We start from the raw sequence: 23,367 nt of genomic DNA on the forward strand, positions 1-23,367 counted from the left end.
ACACACACACACACACACACACACACACACACACACACACACACACACACACACACACACACACACACACACACACACACACACACACACACACACACACACACACACACACACACACACACGTTGCTTAACCCTCTGAAGGCCACACTTTGAACAGAATGTAACAGGTTCTTAACTACAGGAAACCTATGAGACTTTCAATTAATTTTCTGTATGCCAGACATTAAAATGTTATTAACGTTAACCTTATCTGGTGTTATCCAGCAACCAAAGGAGTGCAGTCTAAAGCCCAACAACAGGGACAGGCTCAGTTTACTTTATAAAGCATTTGTTCAAGGACTGAAACCCTCTGGCATTGTCGAACATCTAAAGGCTCCTGAAGCTTTATTATAGAGAGCAATGCTGGGTTGATTGGTAATTTGAAAATATAAAATATAGTATGAAATAAAAGCAGCATGAAAGGGGCTGGGCAAAGGGGCTGGGCATGGTTTCATCGGTGCAAATGGACACACAACCACACACACGGAAACACACACCCAAGCTGCCAGTTTTATTGGGTGTGTGGTGTGACGGACAGGGAACTGAATCCTAGGCTACTGAGTAGGAGGAAAAACCTGAAGGTTTGTGTTTGTGTGTTTGTGTGTGTAGGTAGATATTTGGTACAATTTTCCACAAGATGAAACCAGGTGGAAGCTTTGTCCCTGTATTGTTTCAAAACCTGAAATTGAAAGATATATTTTAATTTATGAGAGGAGGCAGTTTAATAGACTGCACTGTATAATATATTGCATAAGAGTGGTAAGAGGTAATGATTTTATGGGTGTTTAAAGCAGGTGAATGACTTCCAGAATGACTATTTCTAAGAAGCATGTACTTAATGTGCTTCGTGTATTTCATTGGTTCGTGTGGTGCCTTATCGTCTGCGCTAGGTGTTAGCCTCTGGGCAGAGTATGTGTTTGGTGTGTGTGTGTGTGTGTGAGAGTATCTTTGTTAGTGTCAATGAGTTTGTGTGTGTCTTTCTCTCTCTGTCTGCGGCTAATCTCACATGTCATTCCTAATATTTTGTTGTGTCCATGTTCGAAAACCTCTTCATGTTATTGACTGTTTTATACCATACTGGATAGTGGACTCCTCTAAAAAGGCTGTCAGGGGCCACTAGTGGTCAACAACTTCAGAAGCAAAAGTTATTTCTAGCCAGGCTAAATAATTGCCTTACCTTTCTACACATTTGAGCCTTTTTCATTGCTCAAATCTGCCATCCAAAGTGCTCTCTTGAACCAGAGTGTCTGCAGATGAATCCCTCCCCTCATATGTTCTGATCCACCAAAGCATTGCCCTATAAGAGATCTATTCATCTCCATTTGTGTAATCATCGTTTACATCTTGACTTTAAGAGAGGGACAGTGCTGTGACACTGATAAGAGTGGATACGTTTACAATCCTAATAAAGTTTTTAATCTACCAATAATATGTTAAGCCATTTTGTACACAGAAACTGAAACACGTGTTGGTATATTGACCAAAATGGAAAAGTTTAGAAAGCTTGCATTGATAATATTGTGTACTTATTTTTCAATTTTATTTTCTTCAGATATTTCCTGATTTAAATCATTTTCAATGGTTGCATTTTCAATATTTAACTCAAAGTTGAGCATGTTTAAAGCAACCTCGACTTAAATGGGTGATGAGTTTCATTTGAATTCACATTCAGGTAACATCCTGTACAGCATGACGGTCACAAGTCAGAGAGCATGAAGCAGACGGTATGTTGATCTTGTGAATGACAACACTCTCAAATACACGCAGCTTATTGTACATATACTTTTTAATAACAAGATGTTAGATAATTACTGTGCCTTCTCTGCTAAAGCTGTGTTATCAAGGTATTCATCTTGTGTGTTCAAGTCTTTTGTTCTACTTTCTGTTTTGTTAGTGTGTGTATGAGTTTTTATCCCTTATGTATTTATTTGTATACAAGATGTTATACAGGTTTCACATGCCTGCATGCCCACGTGAGAGTGTGTTTATTGAGTTTGTCTGAACTTGGAACAAACAAGATAAAGTGTGCTTTAGTATCATGCCTGTCCCCAGGGCCTCGTTGTCACATGACCTAATTTTGTGTTGCCAAGACGATACCTTGTGTCAGGGTTCAACCTAATGCTCCGATCCGGCCCGTGACCTTGGTACGTGTCTTTGTCGCTATGGTAACAGCCTCCGGGGCTACTGTAAGTGAGACGAGTACGCTTGACGCTCGCATGGAGCATTTAGTTCTGTGCTTGAGCATCAAATGAGGCACTTTGCTACATTTATTTACCAAGAGAAGATTAACTCGCTCCATTACAGGAACACCCTGCAACAAGGTCATAAAAATAGATTTACACCTGCGTGACACATGATACCAGAGTCTTATGCTCCAAGCTACTGCCAGATCACTGGAGTAGTTTGATATGAGGAGCTTTGCATTGTAGTTGTAAACGGAAGATTAGGGAGTGCTGAAACTCTTAAGTGTTTAACTCACTTCTTAAATAGTATTTATGTTCTTTAATTATGATAATCCAGAGTAGAAAAAAGAGAAGTGGGGAACTGTTGTAAGAGAAGTGTTTTAACAGGACACAAATACATTGTATTTATGAGTTTATTATTATGGTCAACTAACAGTTTATATAAAAGAGCTTTATGAAACTGCATTGAATCAGTGTGTCACATGTTTATCTGTGCTTTTAAGGAAAACACATTAACCATTTTAGCTCAGAATTAAATTTAACATTAATTCTCCATCAGGCTAAGAACCAAACATCAGAAAAACCAACAACAACATTTTGTTTCTAGAATAATACTAGTTTGCTTTCCATTTAATCATATTAGCTCCCAGTTTACCGGAGGCATTTGATCAAAGGGAGACATTGTCCTCACCAGATAGTTAACAAAGTTCATGAAAGAGACCTTAATGCCTCCTAATGTTTTTATTTTTTCTCTCTGAGGAGGACACACGCCTCAAAGCAGTGTCTCATGCGGGTAAACAAAGCGTGGTTGCCATGCCGATGGGGCGTTGGTATATAAATAGCATGGGTGTTTGTTCTGAATAATCCTGAGAGAGAGAAAGAGGCAGGGAGTTGCAGGGAGACAGTGATAACTACAGTTAAAAATCTAAAAGTACAGACAATTACAGACGCACATGCATTATAACAGACCTGTAAGAAAAAAAAGATTTCATCCACTATCAGATACTAACATACAGATGTTACTTTTAAACCTTGTGCTCTGGGGGACTCTGTCAGGTCAAGCCTATGTTTGCAATTAATGTGCATCCAAAAGGCAACAGTTTGCTTCTCTTATAAGAGAATTAAGAGAGTGTTGGTATAGCTAAATGTTGCAAAAAGCACACCCATTGATGTTGCTTTTATGTTTTTCATCAATGTCAGTGTTGAAATATTAATAAACCATCTTGGTAACATTATAGAGCTAACTGAACAGATGAATACATTCTTCATTTGGAAAATAACATTTGGCTAAAGGTTAAGCTGATGATTGTTATTACATAGCAGGGGTTCTGCTTATTATGCAGTGATAATTGAGCTACTGTAGAAGAATAAAAAGCCATATCAGGAACACTTAGAAAATGGTGTTAATGTTTCCGCTGTGTCTCCCTGTAGGGAATGGTGACAGAGCCTGCAGACAGACAGACGTGGACAGACAGGCATCCGGAGTGCTGCCCTCCCATTGGTGGAGAGATCCAGACTTCACAGCAGGAAGTGCAGCTCCAGTCGGTTGGCAGCTCTCCACTGAGCAGCAGGCCCCACCTCCTCCACCCAGGAAGCTCTGCCCCCCCGCTCAGGTAGGGAGAAAGCAGAAAGAGTCTAACCCATAATATGTGTTTGGTTCAGATCAGATAATCACATACGCCCCTTTCACACCAACACAGTTCCCGTTCTAGCTCCGTGCTCGTGCTTTTCTGGTTCGGAACCGGTTCTTCTTTTCAGCCCCCGTTTTGTTCACACCGCCCGGAGCCAGACTGGTGCTACCAGTGCTGCGCCATGACGTCACCGTTTACGTCGCTGATTTTCTCCCCAACGGCGCTCACTACAACAACAGTGGGGGACTGCGTCGGGTCGATGATCGTGTTGCTTTTAATCATGACTACTTGTTGCTATCCTATTGTGGCATAAGCCGTTTTCTACAGGCACATTTTACCGGCGTATTTTTCATTATGATTCTACTTGTGATAGTCGGACATGACAACCTGTGCAGCCCATGTATTGATTCCATCCGATAGCTGCTATAATACAAAACAAAACGTCTCTCCACAATGATCAATAACAGCAAACGGATGGTCAAAGTAAGCTACAAATAAACAGAATCACACGAAGCCTGGTTAGTGTTGCCTGACTTTATAAAGTGTGTGTGTGGTTGCCTTCTGGTCACTTTGCTCAGCGCTACTGCTTGTTATATCTTTTATTTGCCGTACTCGCCTTTAACTGTTAGCTCAGGTTAATCTCGCCCCCCTCCGACATAAGCGTGACATATGCGGTTCCTGCTTCTAGACCGACAATGTTTTGGTGCTTGAAACAAACCGGATTCCGGAGCTTAGAGGCGGCTCCGCTGTGTTGTGAACAGCTTTTCAGGCTCTAGCTCCGAACCGGCCCATATTGGTCATATAAACTTGCATAAGAGATTGAAATACTAATGCAAGATCATTTGGTAACCAGGCATTTCCATAATAATTTGATTTCCCTGATCAATCAGACTGCCAATAGGAGTTTTAAATTTGCTGACAGATCATATTTCAATTCTTTTGTCAAAAAGCCATGGAATCAAGTGACCACAGAGTGATTATGCAATGAGTACAAGACGCTTCTTTTTCAGCTGTTTCTACATTTAAAAAATGTTTTTATTACACACAAACTCTAGTTGTAGTGTTGCGAAAGTACTTTCTTTTCATGAGCTCTTTCATGTGACACCAGATAAAAACATGAGATGCAGCGAGGTGTTGCATGACATGCTGTGGATGAGCAGAATAACAGATGTGAAAGGGACTGTAGATCAGCAGACTTAACTGACTTTTCTTCACAACAATGAGAGGCATTATCACATTGTTTTCAGATGATCCACTGACAAGAGAAAGAGAACATTATTAGATTGGTAAACCCAGCACTAGTTATCTTATCTGCTTTAGATCTGCAAAGAAAACGAAAAATAATTGCCATGGATTAATCATTAAACATATTTTTCATACAAAAGGCAGATGTGTTCATCCCTATCCCATATGGAGATGTCCTGCTTTTCTTTGCTTTAAAGTATATCATGAAACCCAAAGTCTCTCGGTGTTGTACTGACAAAAATAAATAAATGTAAAGACAGGGATGGACATATTTCACAGTTATTTGACATTTTATAGAACAAATGATCGTCATATTAATCCATACTTTAATATAGTTTTGGCTGCAGTGAGCTGTCAGTGTTGGAGTTGTAACATAGCATAGTCAGAAGAACTGATGTGTGTTTGTGTCTGTGTTTTGCTGTAGAGGATAAACTTGTCTGGGCCTGTCTGAGCTCCCCCCCCCCCCTCTCTTCCTCCATGTGATTTGTCTGATTGTATCCTTTGCTTTCCTGACCTTCCCCACTGATGTCTTCTCTCCCTCTAAACTCCCTCCATTTCACTTAGTCTCTATCCTCTCTTTATCTGAGCTGCCTCCTCTCTTCCTCCTCTCTGTTTCCTCACCCTCAACACATCAGCCCTTTATCTCCGTCTCACCAGCTGTGTGCTGCGGCTCTCCTATGGGGGAGAGTAGACTGAATAGAGGGGCTTACTGAGGACACTGAGAAAGCCAATCCCTGCCTTTTCGTCTCCTCTCTCGTGTCCTTTCCTCTGTCCTAAGACTCGGCTGTGACCAATCCCGTGTCCTCTGCTTTCTGCTGCTCGTTGTGCCTTCAGCATCTCAGATTTTGAAGCATTTCAAGAAAGGATGTGAGGTAAAGATATTTCACAAAAACAGAAAATACAGGCTGGAAGTTTTTACACATTTCCATGAATTTACAGATATTCAGACGATGAATTGGTTCAAATAAATCACTAAACTCAAAGAGAAGTGTCTTTGGAGTCTCTTACGAGTTGCAGCTGCTTTTGACGAAACACTATTTTGTTTATACCCTTCAGAAATATATGGTTACACTTGACTCACCAACAGCATCATTAGATTTGCTGCCAGCCTGCCTGGGGACTTATCTTCATAACTATACAAATATGTTTTGAAGTACAGACTAATTAGTTAATTAAATTTAATGTTGTACCAATTCAGAGAGGGGAAGTGTGCATTTAGGAGAGCTTCTGAGAGAAAGTGTAAAGGAAAGGTAATATACAGATGAAAGAAGGGAGATAAATAAATGAAATTTCAGAATATAAAGTAGTCTTATACATTTTGTTTTTGTTTCTTTCTCACTCACAAAGATCCCACCTTTCCTTGCCCTCCATCTCTCCTCCCTGTCTCCTCTTTTATTCACCCGCCACTCTTGCAGAATGGTGATTACACATTTACACTCCCGGCTTCTTTCTGCCTTCATTCGCTTTTGTAAATGTACCGTTGACAGTTGTTTTTCTCTGAGCAGAACGCCTCAGAAATGAGTAGATGGAGGGCTGACAGTCAAACAATGACGCTGGGTGGTAAGTCCCCGTGATCAACACATGTCAGAAGATGGCTGTTAATGGAGGGACCATATAGAGTCGGTCAGCCTCCTCTATAGGGGATGGATCCATATTTGTCTAAGTGCCTGTTGAAGATGTAGTCAGAATACAATCACTTAAGCTTTAACAAAAGCGTCAGGATGTTCGGCATTTGCCTTATGTTCTCTCCTCATGGCTTACAATAAGTGAAACTGTAGAATAAGCTTATGTTACAAGAGACAGAGCTCACTGCATGTCATACATACATATTACACTTTCCCTTTGAATGTGAGTAAAGATAGTGCTCCTTGAGTGTGTTAAAGGTCAATCCTGCTTGTATGAGTGCGTGTTAAATCGACTCTGGTAAACAATCCATGGCATTGTTTTTGCTTGACTATTAAACTTGTCTGTTTTTTGTTCTTTTTAACTTTAGGGAAAGAACTATTTTACTTTTTGTGTAAAGCACGGTAATACAAAGATTATCCAGAAGACTATTTATCTTATATTGGTTCATCTCACAATGTCTATACTTAGGGGGAAAATTACATGTCAATATTGTATTATTGACATATGGTTGTAGACTGGGATTGCTGTTTTCAGCGACATTTGAACAAATATTAATATTTTAAAGAATGGGGCGATTAAACAAATATAATTAAATGGTGGTTAAATGTGCAATTATGATAATTTAGTGTAAGTTAGTTGAGTTATTTAATGGTCAGTAACAGGTTTGTCCAGCCATGTTTTTCAAATTATTTACACAAATGTCTGGGAATATGTTACTAAGTGTACTGGTCCATACATTCTTAATTAAATATGACTTTCCAGGAAAAAATGATTACATTTGGGACCAAAATGTCCAATTGCTACACTCAAAAAGTGAATGCCTACAATTGTTACCAAATTATATATTTCTATCCAAGAAACTTGAAGCAATTAATGACTACAGTACATGCTCCATGATTTCATTGTGTTTTATTAAGTCAGTTGTCAACTCTACTGTACAGGATTCATAGAAATAAGAGACACCATCAGGCTTCTGTCTGCTTTCACATTGATCTGCTCATTAAGTCTCTTTCATTACTCCTCGACTGTTACTTTAAATTCAGTCCCCAGGGCTCATTTGCAAAATATGCTTTGCTTTGCTTTTGTTATCGCGTAAGTCAAGGAGAAAGAGTAAACTTTTTAAAGAGTGGAAATCTGACAGCTTTTTTATAGATTCAATCAATTCTCAGGGATTGATTTCTTTGTTTCATTTGTAACTGAAATGACTCCTACCCACTCTCTCATGGTTCGACTGACTGCAGCCCGCAGCAACGGCTCACAGTAATCATAAAAGATGTCAAATTACCAATTAACCCAGCATTGCTCTCTATAATAAAGCTTCAGGAGCCTTTAGATGTTCGACAACGCCAGAGGGTTTCAGTCCTTGAACAAATGCTTTATAAAGTAAACTGAGCCTGTCCCTGTTGTTGGGCTTTAGAATGCACTCCTTTGGTTGCTGGATAACACCAGATAAGGTTAACGTTAATAACATTTTAATGTCTGGCATACAGAAAATTAATTGAAAGTCTCATAGGTTTCCTGTAGTTAAGAACCTGTGTGTGTGTGTGTGTGTGTGTGTGTGTGTGTGTGTGTGTGTGTGTGTGTGTGTGTGTGTGTGTGTGTGTGTGTGTGTGTGTGTGTGTGTGTGTGTGTGTGTGTGTGTGTGTGTGTGTGTGTGTGTGTGTGTGTGTGTGTGTGTGTGTGTGTGTGTGTGTGTGTGTGTGTGTGTGTGTGTGTGTGTGTGTGTGTGTGTGTGTGTGTGTGTGTGTGTGTGTGTGTGTGTGTGTGTGTGTGTGAGATAGCTGCGCTATGCTTTATTTGATTTGGGCCCCCGCAACACGCACACACACTCGCACCTGCCAACTTGCTACGGCAGCTGCCCTAGAACCAAGGAGGGAGAGAAAGGGGGAAGGAGGAGAGAAAATAAAATACATGAAGGTAGAAAAGAGACAGTTTGTAGAAGAGTAACAGAGACAAGAGTAGTAAGTTGCATCTTAAAAGAAAGTATTATCTTCTGAAGGGGTTCTGGCCACAGAGAAGAAGTAATTCAATCAGGACACATTCACTCATCGATTCATCTCCTGTCCTCTGTCGCCGTCCCCCTCCCGAGTCTTTCTCTCGGTCTCACTTCTGTCCCGCCGTCTTTGCTCATGGTCCCACCCCCCTCCGCACAAACCCTCTAAAACACACCTACTGTTTCTGCACAGTCAGCAATTACTTAATTACCCTGCCCAGTTCATCCAGACTGCTGTTTTTATTTCTTGAATTACTTAGATGAAAAGAGAGGGATAGAGAGTAGAGGAGGAAGATAAACAAAGAGCGGGGGATATAAATAATGGACCGGAGACTGCCTATTGTGTGTGCTCTGGAAAACAACAACTTAACAAGAGTACTTTGGAACAAATCAATTAAAGTGTTTTCAATCAAGGCCATTCTGTCAAAATGTTTAGACATTTTACAAAATGGTATAAATGTTAGTAGGTAGGAAATTGTTTTAGATAGAAGACGATACAATAAAAGGACATGTTCTTGCGATATTTTATATCAAGCAACCTTATATGTGTGCAGACCTAAACTTAACAAACCTGTAGCATAAACCTTTTTGAAATGCTCCTCAGCACAGCAGCACAATACATCTTCTGTTTTTCTCTACCGCTCGACAAAGCAGTTATGTCATAGTATTGATAAAAACAGCTTTCTTTTATCATGGTTGATACAATCATAAAAGGGAACATCATAAAGTGCTCTTTGTGTTCTGAGAACCACAGAACAAAAATCAATTTAAGTATAATAACAATTTTTAACCGGACATTTCTGCAGCAGTTTCCTTAATGTTTCATACGGCCGCCGTGTGTTTACAAAGGGGGGGTGAGGAAGTCAGGCCTAATAATCATACAGGGGGTCTAATGGCTTCCCTCATAGGAGCTAATCAGTGTGTCGGCTTCGCTGTGTGTTTCATTACTCTGATAAACATCCCTGTGTGTACGGTGCCTTTCTGCGAGGCTGTGCATCTGTGTTTGCCTGTCAGCATGTTTGTTGTGTTAATAAGGCATATACCTTCCTCTTTGTGTCTGCGTCTGCATGTGTGTATAGTGTAAAGTGAGTGGGCGAAGCTATGTTAGAGACCCAGCCTTCAGTAGTTTCAGTGCGCCACAACATGCTGAATGCAGATGTAAGGGGAATGTGAAATGTCATGTGGAGCTGTGGGGTATCGACTGGAATTCGGCCAGCAGCATCGGAAAAACATGTTGCTGTAGGTCATTACTAATGAGCCGTACATGTGCTGGAACATTGTGTGTGTGTGTGTGTGTGTATGTGTGTGTGTGTGTGTGTGTGTGTGTGTGTGTGTGTGTGTGTGTGTGTGTGTGTGTGTGTGTGTGTGTGTGTGTGTGTGTGTGTGTGTGTGTGTGTGTGTGTGTGTGTGTGTGTGTGTGTGTGTGTGTGTGTGTGTGTGTGTGTGTGTGTGTGTGTGTGTGTGTGTGTGTGTGTGTGTGTGTGTGTGTGTGGTTGGTCTTGTGGTGTACGCTTTTTGTGGGTTACTTAAAGGTCCCCAATTATTTTCTCTTTCATCAATATATTATAGGTCTCAGTTATATACAAAACATGTCTCTGAAGTGTTTGGCTCGAAATACCAAACAGATCACCCATAATCCCCTCTGTTTCAGCCATGTTTCAAAAGTGCTGATTCTCTGTCTGTTACTTTAGATGGAAATAAGGAGCCACTCCCCACGCCCTCTGGGAGATATTTGGTTGAAAATAACACAATGGTGCTCTAGGAGGAGATTCAGGTGATAAGGTGGGGGGGGGGTTAGCTTGGTTGTTTATTGGCTAATGGTTACACAAGCCAAAAAAATCTGCTGATCAGCTCATTTTCAGACAGGTTTTTATATAACTGGATCAGGACAAAAAGAGAAAGAATCTTTTTTCCTGAAACTTTCAGGATCTCTTTACACAGAGGGGACACATGTTTAGGTATAAAAGACATGATTTTGCATAATAGGTGACCTTTAATGTATCTTTGCATTTACTTCTTGTGTGTGTATATATATATCCTTTATTTAACCAGGCAAAATAATCATTGAGGTTAACATCTCTTTTCCAAGAGTGACCTGGCCCGTACATCTGTATTTAAGAGCTGGATAAAGAGCGTGTTTTAAGGACTTAAGAAATGTGTGTGTGAGTATTTCTGCTCTGTGTGGGTGCCATTATTCACATAAGCTTGCTTGTCTGCTTTCAGGGCGATTAATCCACGGTCCTTCCTAACTCCGACCCACTTTTGTTGCTCTTTCTTTGTTTGCTCGTGATTCCCTCTCTGCTTTATAGCATTAAGCAATGAGTAATGATGACTGACATCATCTCTGGCTTGGCTAGCGCCGACTAATTGGCCAGAGCGATCTGATTGCATTAGCTGTTATTCCTTCAGGGTATTCCCTGTCCTCCGCCCCCGCTTTGAAATATATCTCTCATTGTTTTTCATAGAACAACTTATTGCTTTGGCGTGGCATTTGTTTCGGTATCATTGTATTCAAAGTAGGATTTCACCGGTTGGTTGTAAAATTTGCACTTCTGATTTATGGTCTGTGCGTTCTAACCTGAAAAGTAACTAATATGAAATGCTGCGATTGCTGTCGAGCCTTGACTGGTCTTAATAATTGTTATAATCTAAAATGCACGTCTCAGGAAACCTCAAGGATATTAGAAACGCGCTACAGGGACACTAATATACCAGTGAAATGTCTCTGGTTATTGTTTAGATGCTCTGGAAAGAAAGCAATAAAGGTTGAAAAATGAAGTTGCGCTTTAGATTTACTAACAGCCACGAGAGGCTTTTTCCCCACCACTCATCTCTCAACCTTTCCAAGTGAGGTAAAATGATTAAAGTAATGGATGCCCCCCACACACACTCCAACCATTCCCCTGCTCTCTCCTTCACAATCACTACTCTGTACGCTCTGTTCTGTACATTAGCGCGGCCCCGGGGATGCCCTCGCTCACCGCGGCTTAATGCAATCACACCTCTAGTGTAAGTGCACGGAGAGAGAGACAATGGAGAAGAGAAATTGGGGAAGAACAGAAGGGGGACTGGTGGGTGGAAACTGGCGGGAGTGAACACGTCAGAGGATGATAATTACCTCCAGACAGCACCGAGAAGTCATGCAAAGGAGATAATTTACAGGTGTTCCTGTCAGTCGAGGTACCTGTGTAATTTCACGGCACAGAGGTCATCTATACAATCCTGGAACTACTCAATTCTTTACTAGAAATGTCATTATGGTGTTTTTCAAGTCTGTTAAACATGGAAAGTCATGTTACACTTTAATTGGCTGAAATGTTTATATGAATAGTAATTGGTAAAGTTTTGAACAGTTTGATTTGGAAATACTTTTTTCCGTTGTATCCTTAGGTCAAATTTCTAGAAAAAAGAACCGAAGTTATGCATTTTACATTTAAAATGGTGACATGAAAAAAAGCTAACCTCAGCTGAAAAGTAACAGTCAAGGTGGCACTTATCCTCAGATGTTTTGATGGATCATACGGCAGGGGTTCATGGCGACAAACACTTTTCCTCCAGGAGCAGTCAAACTCAGTTGAGCAACTTCAGCTTTTAGTGAGATGAATGGGAATGGCCTTTGTGGGGCCTGGGAAGTCCTTATGCTGAGACCTATAGAAAGATTATTGCTTTTACTACACGGCTGTATGATAAAGTGCCCTCTTTCTGACCACCCACAGACTTTTTACTCTCTATGGAGGCGTGTGGTGCAGTGGGTTGTGCGTTGGTGATTGGATCAGGGGGTCACAGGTTCAAACCCCACTGCAGTCAGCATGTCGTTGTGTCCCTGGGCAAGACACTTCACCCCAAATTACTCCTGTGGGGGTTGTTGTCCCCCCCCCCCCATCTTTTTTTTTCTCTTTTTCACCTCTTTGTCAGATTTAGCTTCTTTCTTCTCCCTTTCAGCTGACTGCGTCTTTATTGCAGCTTTTCTCCGCATGGCTCTCTCTAACTCCTTGTTGTGACTTTGCAGCGCTCTCCTCTTGTCTCCCCCTCTTTTAATAGTTAGCAGCACTGTGACATTAGCAGCCTCGGCTGTTTCATGCTATTTAAATGTCCTCTTCTTAGGTTGTGAGCACGGCTGAGCAGACACTGAGAGATTCTTCTAATTGGCAAAGGTGTTAGTCACGTTCATGCAGGTTCAATTCGGTATTAAACTTAAGCAGTTAGCTCCAATCCCTGCCTCTGAACCTCTGTGATCAAAACTTTGAAAAAAACTTTAAAGCTTCTATTAAGACAGTACAAGAGAGTGATGTACTAACCCTGTCTTACATACATTTACATTTGTATTGTTTTTCTGGTGCCAAGCAATGTTATTTTACATTATTTTCTGGATATTTTAAGTTCTGTGTAGTTCTTCTAAGAGCTGAACTTTCTTTTTTCTGTAAAACTAAAGTTTTCCTGCATGATTGTGGTTAGCCGTCTGAAAATATCTCACCATTATTCTTGTTCTGCATAGTGCTGTATGTACCAAGCCTTCATGCCATCACATATTTTTCCGAGCGGCCTGTTCTACAGTGCTGATGGATGTCCACTTACGAGTGTCTCTATATACTCTCCTCTAATGCTCCTGTCCTCGATCCTGTTATGTGTGGAGAGGTGTGGGCTAATGGCCCATTGACACGAACTAGTTTCTCTTCACTTGGGGGAACAAAGTGAACTTGGGGCTGATATTGCACCCTGTGGCTTCCTCAATGTCATAACAATAGCAGAGGGGCTTCGGCTGAGGGATTTGAATCATCCAGGTTGATAGCCGGCAGACATCATTCAACACGGCTAGCTGGGAGATTTTCAAACTCACAGCAGCATTTGTTGGCACACTCATACAAATTCCTTAAGGATATATTTCCATTCGTTACAATGTTTTATATAAATAAAATGTCTCAAAGATCTTGAATAAAGTGCTGATTACAGTAGCTTGTAACTAACAGTCCAAAAGCAAATTAAGTAAATCATATGTGATAATGACAAATAAAAACCGCATATCTTCTTATTTCAGATATAGCATCTCGCAGATGTTTGGGATTGTTTCTTAAAAATGTTCTCATAATGGTAAATAATTAACATTAAACAAAGACTTTTGTGATGATCGACTTATCAATTGATCGGATAATCATTTCAGCAGTACACATGACCTGCGAGTTATCTTCCCAAGTCAAAGTGTACAGTAACTGTTGCTCGAAACAATTTACATGACCTCAAGAAATTCTTCACTTGGCATCATTAGCACAATCACACAAATACATCGTCCTCGTCCTTTCCATATTTTGTATCGTCTCTCGTTGAAAGTTGGTTTTGTTGGAGTGAAAACCCCAGACCTTTCATGAGAGCATCTTTACATCAGGGCCTCTCTCAGCAATAATTCAGTGGTGGTCTGGTGGGACTTCATACCGTGTTGTGATAGCCTTAGATAGGGAACGTGCTGTACACATCACAGAGCAGCACAATGCCATGAGCCTGCCACTGTACATCACAGTAAGCTGTGTTGACTGAGAGCTTACATAAATACACACGGGGAGGGAGGATAACTCTGCCACCATGCCACATTCATAAATACGTGTTAAAGAAGGGTTTGGGTACATAAAAAAAGAACTGTCAATCTAAAGCATGTCTAAATCAGACTACCATTAACACTGTATAAAGCTTGTCACCGTTTCTGTGCAAAGCAAAAAACAACACAATTATTTAAACATTATTCTTAGTATAATTAAATGGATTTTGATAGGTTGTATCCAAAATAATTGTAAGCATTTGTATAAAAGATAATGAGAGCGTAGCAGACTATAGTCATTACATTAGTTAGTTATGAACGTGCTACAGGAGGTAAATACTCTCCTGTCTTGATTGTGCTTAGACACAACGCAGAATGTTCTCACCACGACTCGAGAATAACCTCTGTGCTGTTTGAAGACTGTGAAAATTGTGTGTGAACATTGTGTGTGTGTGCGTGCGCAAGTGCCCATGTGTGTGAATGTGTTTAACAGGGAGGATTACATAACAGATACGCCTGCTGCTGCAGGTCACCCTGAATGACAGCAGAAGACACACACGTAAATCATTACAAATACAAATATGTGTCGTAGCTGCACGTACGCACCCGCACGCACGCACGCACGCACGCACGAACGCACGCACGCACACACACACACACACACACACACACACTCCTCCTCTTCCTTTATGCCTTTAGCGTTGCTTGCTCTCTCTTGTCATTCCATCCCTTTTGTAATTGATCCGCCTGTTTAGTCTCATACAGTACATGATGAAACTTTTACTCACACATTCGTTAGACTCTTCTGCTCGTTATCGTCAGCTGCTTGACATTTCAAGTAATTGCTTTCAGGGAACAGCATACAAGAAGTATCTTTGTTGCATTTTGGACGAAAACTGCACAATTCATGGAAGGTGTTATGCGTTATAGTGTGTGCACATAATCCTATCACATCTCTGTAAAATGAAATAAAGAAAATAAGTTATTCCATAGTAAATGTAGATGTAATACAGTCAGCTTCTCAGCCCTTTCCCCTCTCCTCTCACTGCACCAGCCCTACTAATGAATCTACATTACTCCTTTAATAGAAATCCATGTACGCCAGACTCTAAAGCTGCACTCAGACACACACACACACACACACACACACACATACACACACACACACACACTCACACTCACACTATCGCCATGGATCTTTCTGTGAGCTCTTGCACACACACAGAGAAAGCGAGAGTACAGAGGGTTTGTGAGCGAGGATGACGTGCGATGTGTGGAGGACACACGGGTCCAGTTTGGGCACTGATTCTATTCTAAATGAAGTTTGTGAATTATTGAAACGCCTGTCCTCTTTCTCTGCTCCCTCTTCATCTCTCGCCCCTCTCTCCCTCTTTAGAACTCGTTTTTCTCTCCATTCCTCTTTCCCACACACTCTTGTCTTCCTTCCTTCGCTTCCCTCTTGTATTCGCCTCTATTAGATAAGCGGTCAGATTGATTTGTAGACCACTAGTTCACTGTGCGTGTGCATTTGTGTGATTTGAGTGATGTTGGTTAATCCAGTGTAGTCCTTGGGGAAGGATTTGGCCCATATTACAACCTGCTTTTACTGTGTCTAAAACCTCCTGTGCATTGAGACATTATTTACTGCTGTGCATCGTCCCAACTCCCTCACTGGAGTATTCTTTCACAACGCTTCACCCTGCTCTGCAAAAAGCAAATACCGAAGGCGATTTAAAAAGTGCTTTAGTGTTTAATTACAGTATGCTGGAAAATGGTCTCTACTCCATCTCGATGCAAACATGTTACACTATCATGATTATTTCTAGAGGACAGAGCACCTTCGATGTTATTTGATATTGATAACAGATGCACCAATACTGATTCAAATAGCTGGATGGGTATAGGTGACAATGGGGTCAATCTGTTGAATCGTTATGGTATTGGATCTGCACTCGATTATGTCAGATACCTAGTGCCAAGGTATCGTTATCGCTGCTGCCTTGCTTGGTGCATCCGTAGTGTTGATGTATTTTTTATTTCAGAGCATCTTGTTTTTCCTACTAATATAAATGGCCAGCTTTGCCAGTAAAGGGAACTTAAAATAAACGCCTGTTCACTTTGATATTTTCCGAAATGAAAGTCAGAATTACTACATCACAAAAAATGTCTTCAAAAGGTCAACTTATTAAATGTTTTATAATTTTAAACAAGACCTTCATAAGCAGATTCAGAAAGTCTTCATGGAATTTTAGCACCTCTTGTCCGCATTGGTTAAAAGTGAAATGGAAATCAAATATGTGTTATCACTTCCCTGAATGAGTTAATAAGAAAACAATCTACAACACTGTCTCTTTGTGTAAATAATGGACCACATCTAAAACGAAATGTACAGAAGTGGCTTAGGAAACATGCTCCAAGCTGACTCTACTTCAGAGTGAACTATTGACTTTTCTCACCAGAGTATCAAATTCACAAAAAAATGTTTGTTTCAAACTTTGACTCACACTGTTTGAATACCAAGAAGTAGAGAGTTGGTAATGTGAGACTGAAGGCATGATTAAATACAGTATGCTGACTGTAAAACATACTGTACATACAGTCTATCCCAACAGACTCATCACAGGTCAGATTACTACACCATATACCACCCACTAATGATTGATCAGCTGTTACAGACATGTAGGAACCAGTGGGAAAATACTTGAACACATATCCCCCCCCACCCACCTCACCCCTGTCGTTTATCATCCAGGGCTTATCGCTGACAGCGGCTGTGCCCCCCCCCCCTCCCCGCCTGAGACGGACGACTGGCTGTTAGTTGAGCTTTTTGTATCAAAATTCTGGAGCCAATTTAATATTCGAGTGGAGTAGATGTTTAATGTTGGCAGGGAGACAGGCGTCAATCCTGTTGCAGCGACAGGACTGGATGACTGGAGCACTAATAACCACTCTTCAGGGAATGTGTGCTATGTTGAGCATGTCAAATAGCAACGGTTGTGTCTTGATGTTCCAGTTTTCAAAGAAAAAAAAAAGACAGATTTGACAGCCAAGATGGATACGAAGGAAGGTTTGCACTCAGATAATTTATGAGTGACGTTTCGTTGATTACATTCTGGTAAAAAACATGGTCCAGCTACTTAAATATGATAGGAAACTGAATATATTTGACTGTTTTAGCGCAACATAAAGTGATTTGCTGACATCAACTTTAAGAAAGATCAACTTTTATTATTTTTCTAGGGCTTTACAGTATGTACAACATTCTTTTATTGATTCATCAAAAAAGTAAATGATTGGTAAAACAATGATTAGCTGCAGTACTAAGTATCACTAAACCTCTACCTTTTGAGGCAATGTGAAGATTTGTGTCTTAACAAAAATCATTGAAACCAAATTGAAGACTTGACTATTTCTCTGGATTGCTGCTATGAAACATCTTATCCCACTCCATCTCTATCCTTCATGTCTTTTCTGTTTCTCCAAAACGGCTTCCTCTGTCCTCTCTGCTCTTTAGTATTGATATGAGCTGTCATTGGTCCAGTTATTTATGAGGCCCCTCCCTGGTATTTTTCCATTGGCCCGGTCTCCACAGTAAAATATCTTCTCTAGTCAAATCTAATCCAAGGGAGCCTGATTTTCAATGTTGTGACCATAACAGAATGTGCCTTTCAACAGATATGAAAACATGAATGGTATGTTTCCTGCTTTTGTACACGTATGCATGTTCTACTGCCTGTTGTCTTTCTATTTCTTGCTTTTTCCCCTTGCTCTTACACTCCCTCCCATGTAGGATTGCAGCCAAAGACTCTTTCCCATAACCTCTTCAGACCTGTGTGTGTATGACTGTGTGTGTCTCTGCACAGACGCTTTAAATAAGAGCAGATAGAAAGGCATGCAAACACACTGGTGTGCGCACACGTATATAGACACACTTGAACACACATGTACAGTACATCACATTACACAGACCCCGGGGACTCGTGTATGAACTATTTCCTGTTTGGGGCTAGGGAGAAAGGGGAAATAGTGAGGATGAAACATGACGTAACGGCAGTGGTGGTCTTCCTGTGTGCTGAACTCGAGCCTGGGTGTTGCCCAGACTTTAGTTTCCATGATCAGTAACTGGCCATGTGTACACTTAACAAGAGCTCAATGAATTCAGGAATCCATGAATGATTATAACTCTTGAATTATGGACTGTGAACTTGGCCTGCCTCTAATGAACAGCTTGTCCTCGGCTCAAGACACTCATTCACTTACTGGCATTTCATTCATCTTAAGAGTGCTTGTGTGACTTCTACTAAATGACTGCCAAAGCTCAGTACCAGTGAAAATGTTACCATGGTAGAGAAGTGCTAAATATAAAAAGTAGTTAACAAAAAAGTGCCTGATCAGACACTTCAATGTTGTTATTTATTATAATATATTGTATGGTGCGTACATTATTGCCGCCATTTTCATTTAGAAAGATCTGGAAAAGCTGCTTTTGCTAAGTCAACACTTAATATTATGTTTTGTGGAGTTGGGTTTATTTCTATACATTTAAAAGGGCTGGAGACAAACACAGTTGTATTCAAAATGTTTAACATGCTAGGAAGAATATCTTATTGGTCAGGATATTTCAAAGATCAAACATAACCCTAAATTAGAACATACAGGTTGTTATTCGTGTGTAGGGCTTTTCATAGTTTAACCGTGCCTTTTGTTTGCATTGTTATCTGTTAAATATACAATCTTACAACTTAACTGTGGATTTAAAAAAAACAAACATGCATTTTTATTATTGTTACCGCTTTATAGACCGCGAAAACCTAACCTATTTCTTTTTTTAAATGCTCTGAGTTCCTGTCCAGGTCTCTAACCACATTGGTTCCCATAAAACTTAGATTGCAAAGTAGTGGAAAGTTAAACTTATTTACTCTTATAAACCCAAGGAACACTCGAGCCTTAGAGTGTCAGAAACAGTTTCACATTCAGGAAATCATTTGAATATTAATGAGTTATAGGGGATGGGATCCCTGATTCCAGCGGGCAGGATGTGCGCACCAGTGACTTCCTCTTGAGGTGTGAAGTCTGCTAAGAACAGAAGCAAGATAGCACCTCGCTAACTGTGAGGCTCTTACACATTCACCTTCAAACATAGAGACACACTTATGCATTTACTTAAACATGATATGCAAATCCTTCAATCTGTGAAAACACAAGTGAAAAAAAGTAAACCGAAGAACACTTTAGTGTCGTAGTTTGAGATGTAAGATACTATACATACAGTATGGTTACTTATCACTAAAAGCTTTGATATTTAAAAGGAGTCAGTAACAGCAGGTGCACATTGTTCCCTAATGTTTCTGTACACATCATGAATGCAGTATTGTATAGGATAGTTATTTCTAATGTAACAACATCGTTGCTTTACTGTCGTCATAATGTAGTCAAGTTGATCTAAATTAAGACATGTTCCAGCCTTGATTTGCACTGAGAAGTCTACTAACTTTGTGGTACACTAACTAGTTACAGAACAGTAGCAGCAGGGATGGCAAATAATGAAGTCTGTGCTAATTTAAAAAAACAGTTGATACATACAGTGTAGTGGCATTGCCTGCTATCACAGTTTGTTTGACTCTGATGTATGCTGTGAAATAAAAGGTAATCTTAAAATAGACTGGAAAGCCATGCTTTCCTCTCCATAGCAACAGATAACTATTGAGCATTGGCTTGTAAATGCTGGAGTGGATTCTCTCAGCATCCTATTTACTGTGTGTGTGAGTGTGTGTGTCTTATTCTGAGTGTGTATTTGTTGAAAACCCATAACTAGCAGTGAAACGTTGGCTCCTGCTAAGCCAGATAATGATGTCTGTACTTCCTGTTGTCTGCTGTCAAACCCTCAGAGGACAATGTTGGCCTCATAGGATGAAGAATCCCAGTGTACGTAAACAATTGTCAATGCAAGTAGACTATTTTGACTTATTTGTAGCTTTTATTACAATACACACATAGAACCAGTCTTTAAATACTGAGTGAACATGCATTATACAGGATCGCATTGAATGATCCCCCTTTAATTCGTCATGTACATGAACCCGGGAACCTGACTACTGTAGCTGGAGCTATTTGCAGCTGCAGGGTAGACACAAACACAAACTCACAAAAGCAGATCCACACATGCAGTGTGTAGTGTAAGGCCTGGCAGGGGTTGCATCTCTCCAGATGGCGGGAGCAGCCCACACACTGCCAGTTGTTATACAATGCGTATTGTATAACAGCAGAGAGCAACAGGCCCCCTCCCTGTGCGTGGAGAAGCAACACACTCAGTCATTCAGAAAGGGAAGATGTTGATGGTTTGCTCGCACTGTATGAGCCTCTCTGCCAACCAGCCTGTTAGTCACCGGGCTCTTCACTGATCCAGGTGTCAGTCAGTGAGCCCCCATGCCATTCATGATTTCAGTCAGCAAACTTTCACTGAACCAGTCAAACAGATGGACAGATGTTCAATAACTGGACAGCCAGCCGGTGAGATAGATAATCAATTTGTCTTTCTGCATGTCATCCAGCTGTGCAGTGAGTCAAACAGCTGTGTCAGACAGACACACATATTCACTCAGTTACTAAGCTTTATCCATAACACTATCCATTTGAAGTGAGACAAACACGTTTTTTATTTGATTTGGTATGATAAAAAACACACACATACTGTACACATTCTTTCTTTCTTTTTTACTGACCTTGGTTAGCAAGCATTAAACCTGTATTGCCTTGATTGAAAAACGATTTAGTCCAGTCACTCAAACATAGTAAGTCACCATGCGAGCATGAACTCACATTAAAGTCAGAGTGAAAAATGACTGTCTCTGCTTAAATTGTGTCTCTTTATTTCACTTTATTTTGACTAGCACTGAAAAGACTGATACTATCTTTAGTATATCGTATTTGTGTGTTTTGTTTCACAGATTGTTGGATCAAGTTAGGGTAAGGCTTTATTACGTAAGAAGAGTAGGCACAATGAGCTTTACTTGTGTTTCCATCTGGAAAAAGGTTACTTTTAGATTTAGATTATTTTTGATACACTAAAACTAAACTAATTTAATGTTTAAAGTTAGATGGTGTGTGGTCTTGACAGTGAAGCACACAGAAACCTGGACAGGATGAGCTAACTCTCCGTTGCTCACTTGCTCGTGCTTTTGTCTGTTTTCTGTCAGTCTTTGCCTCACCTGTGTGCTTTGGCTTATCTGTTTTATCTACGCTTCCCTTTGTTAACCTTCTGTCTGTCTGTGTCTCTCATGTCTTTAATTCACTATGCATTATTTTCTTTCCATAACCATTTAAAAGGGCCCGCCTCATCATACACTACGATCTTTCTCTTTCTCCATCTCTATCTCGCTTCCTCAAGCTTACTTTGTCTTGCTTCGCTTTTAATTTCCATCTTTCTTTCTCCTGCCTGAGGAGTCATATTGAAAAGATATTATAAAAGCTCTTTGAGAGTCAAGCAGTGTGCCCCTGCAATCATATGACTTCATTACAGTATCTCCACACTGACACGTACACACAACTGCATTCATTACACACACAGAGCTGCAGTTAACACACATTAACTGTGAGTGTATTCCAGCTTGTGGATGTAAAGTGTGTGTCTCTGTGTGTGTAATGAAGCGAGCCCCGAGCACCATGTGATGATGTAATGAGACAGTGAGCAGAGATTGAAATGCGGAATCCCCTACACACACACACACACACACACACACACACACACACACACACACACACACACACACACACACACACACACACACACACACACACACACACACACCTACACACTAAGGTTGTTGCTCTAAGGTTGAATGGAGCATATAGAAAATTCCCTCCAGTCAAACACTAAGATCTCTCCCTTCATTGGATTTACTGCAATAAATTGTTGTAGTGGGCCTCTGAGCTATAGCCTCCCCCCACCCCCCACACACACACACACACGCACGCACGCACGCACGCACGCGCACACACACACACACGCTGATTTGAAACTCTGACATGTAACCTTTACTTTATCCCTGGGTGTGTTTCTTCCCAGCACTCTAAGTCTGAACAACAGCAGTGTCAGCTTTATGATCACACTGCTATATTGTGTGTGTGTGTGTGTGTGTGTGTGTGTGTGTGTGTGTGTGTGTGTGTGTGTGTGTGTGTGTGTGTGTGTGTGTGTGTGTGTGTGTGTGTGTGTGTGTGTGTGTGTGTGTGTGTGTGTGTGTGTGTGTGTGTGTGTGTGTGTGTGTGTGTGTGTGTGTGTGTGTGTGTGTGTGTGTGTGTGTGTGTGTGTGTGTGTGTGTGTGTGTGTGTGTGTGTGTGTGTGTGTGTGTGTGTGTGTGTGTGTGTGTGTGTGTGTGTGTGTCTACTTTACTACTTCATACGGGATAACCTCACCTACCTACCAAATGACAGACAGTGATGGAAGCCTGGTTGGATGGAAGGTGTGATGGGCAGATACATGGGGTGAGGGTGGAGGCAGGAAAGGGATGGAGGGAAGAAGTTGTGAGGAAGGACGATAGGAGATGTGAAAAGGGAGTGATTGGAAAAAGAGGAGGAGAGGGAAGGGAGTCATTTATGCTGAGGGGGAGAAATGAAAGGAAACATTTAGACTAGAGCTCAGTGGGGGGGAGTTTAAATGAGAACGAAGAAGAAAAGAAGATGACGCCGTTCTCTTTCAACATCTGTGGAAAAATGCTTGTACATTAGGTCATATTTATTATTTGTTAAAGTAACTAGACTGTAAAATTAACAACATTTGGGAGAGATTAATATTGTCTTTGATGTTTTTTTCTTACTTAGGAAAGGGAGTAGGACAAAAATTGAGAAAGGAATGTCCCGTAGTGTAGGATGCAAGTGGAGATGGTGAAAGAAACGGGGGATGTTACAGAATGGGAGTGAAAAAGAGGAAGTGGAAAGAGGGATATAAAAAGACAGACTTTTACGGGGCATTAATGGTGTGTTGACTTTCATGCAGAGGATGAGTGATACTGCCTGGGCGTGCACATTATGTTTATGAAGTCAATAAAATACACTTACCCAAGGAAGAGGACATAATGTACACTCAAACACTCTCTCACACACACACATGTCTAAAGGCTCATGGCA

General features: G+C 40.7%; 1 protein-coding gene across 1 annotated transcript in view; it reads left to right on the forward strand.

Moving 5' to 3' along the window:
* atxn1a (ataxin 1a) overlaps positions 1-23,367 on the forward strand; it is an 86,812-nt gene that overhangs the window by 26,865 nt on the left and 36,580 nt on the right. Inside the window, exon 2 of the mRNA XM_079655519.1 lies at positions 3,654-3,835. The gene's annotated coding sequence lies outside the window, so the exon portion shown is untranslated. The remainder of the gene's footprint in view (positions 1-3,653; positions 3,836-23,367) is intronic.

The sequence above is a fragment of the Notothenia rossii genome, assembly GCF_949606895.1.
Source record: "Notothenia rossii genome assembly, chromosome: 10".
Classification (NCBI taxonomy): Eukaryota; Metazoa; Chordata; class Actinopteri; order Perciformes; family Nototheniidae; genus Notothenia; species Notothenia rossii.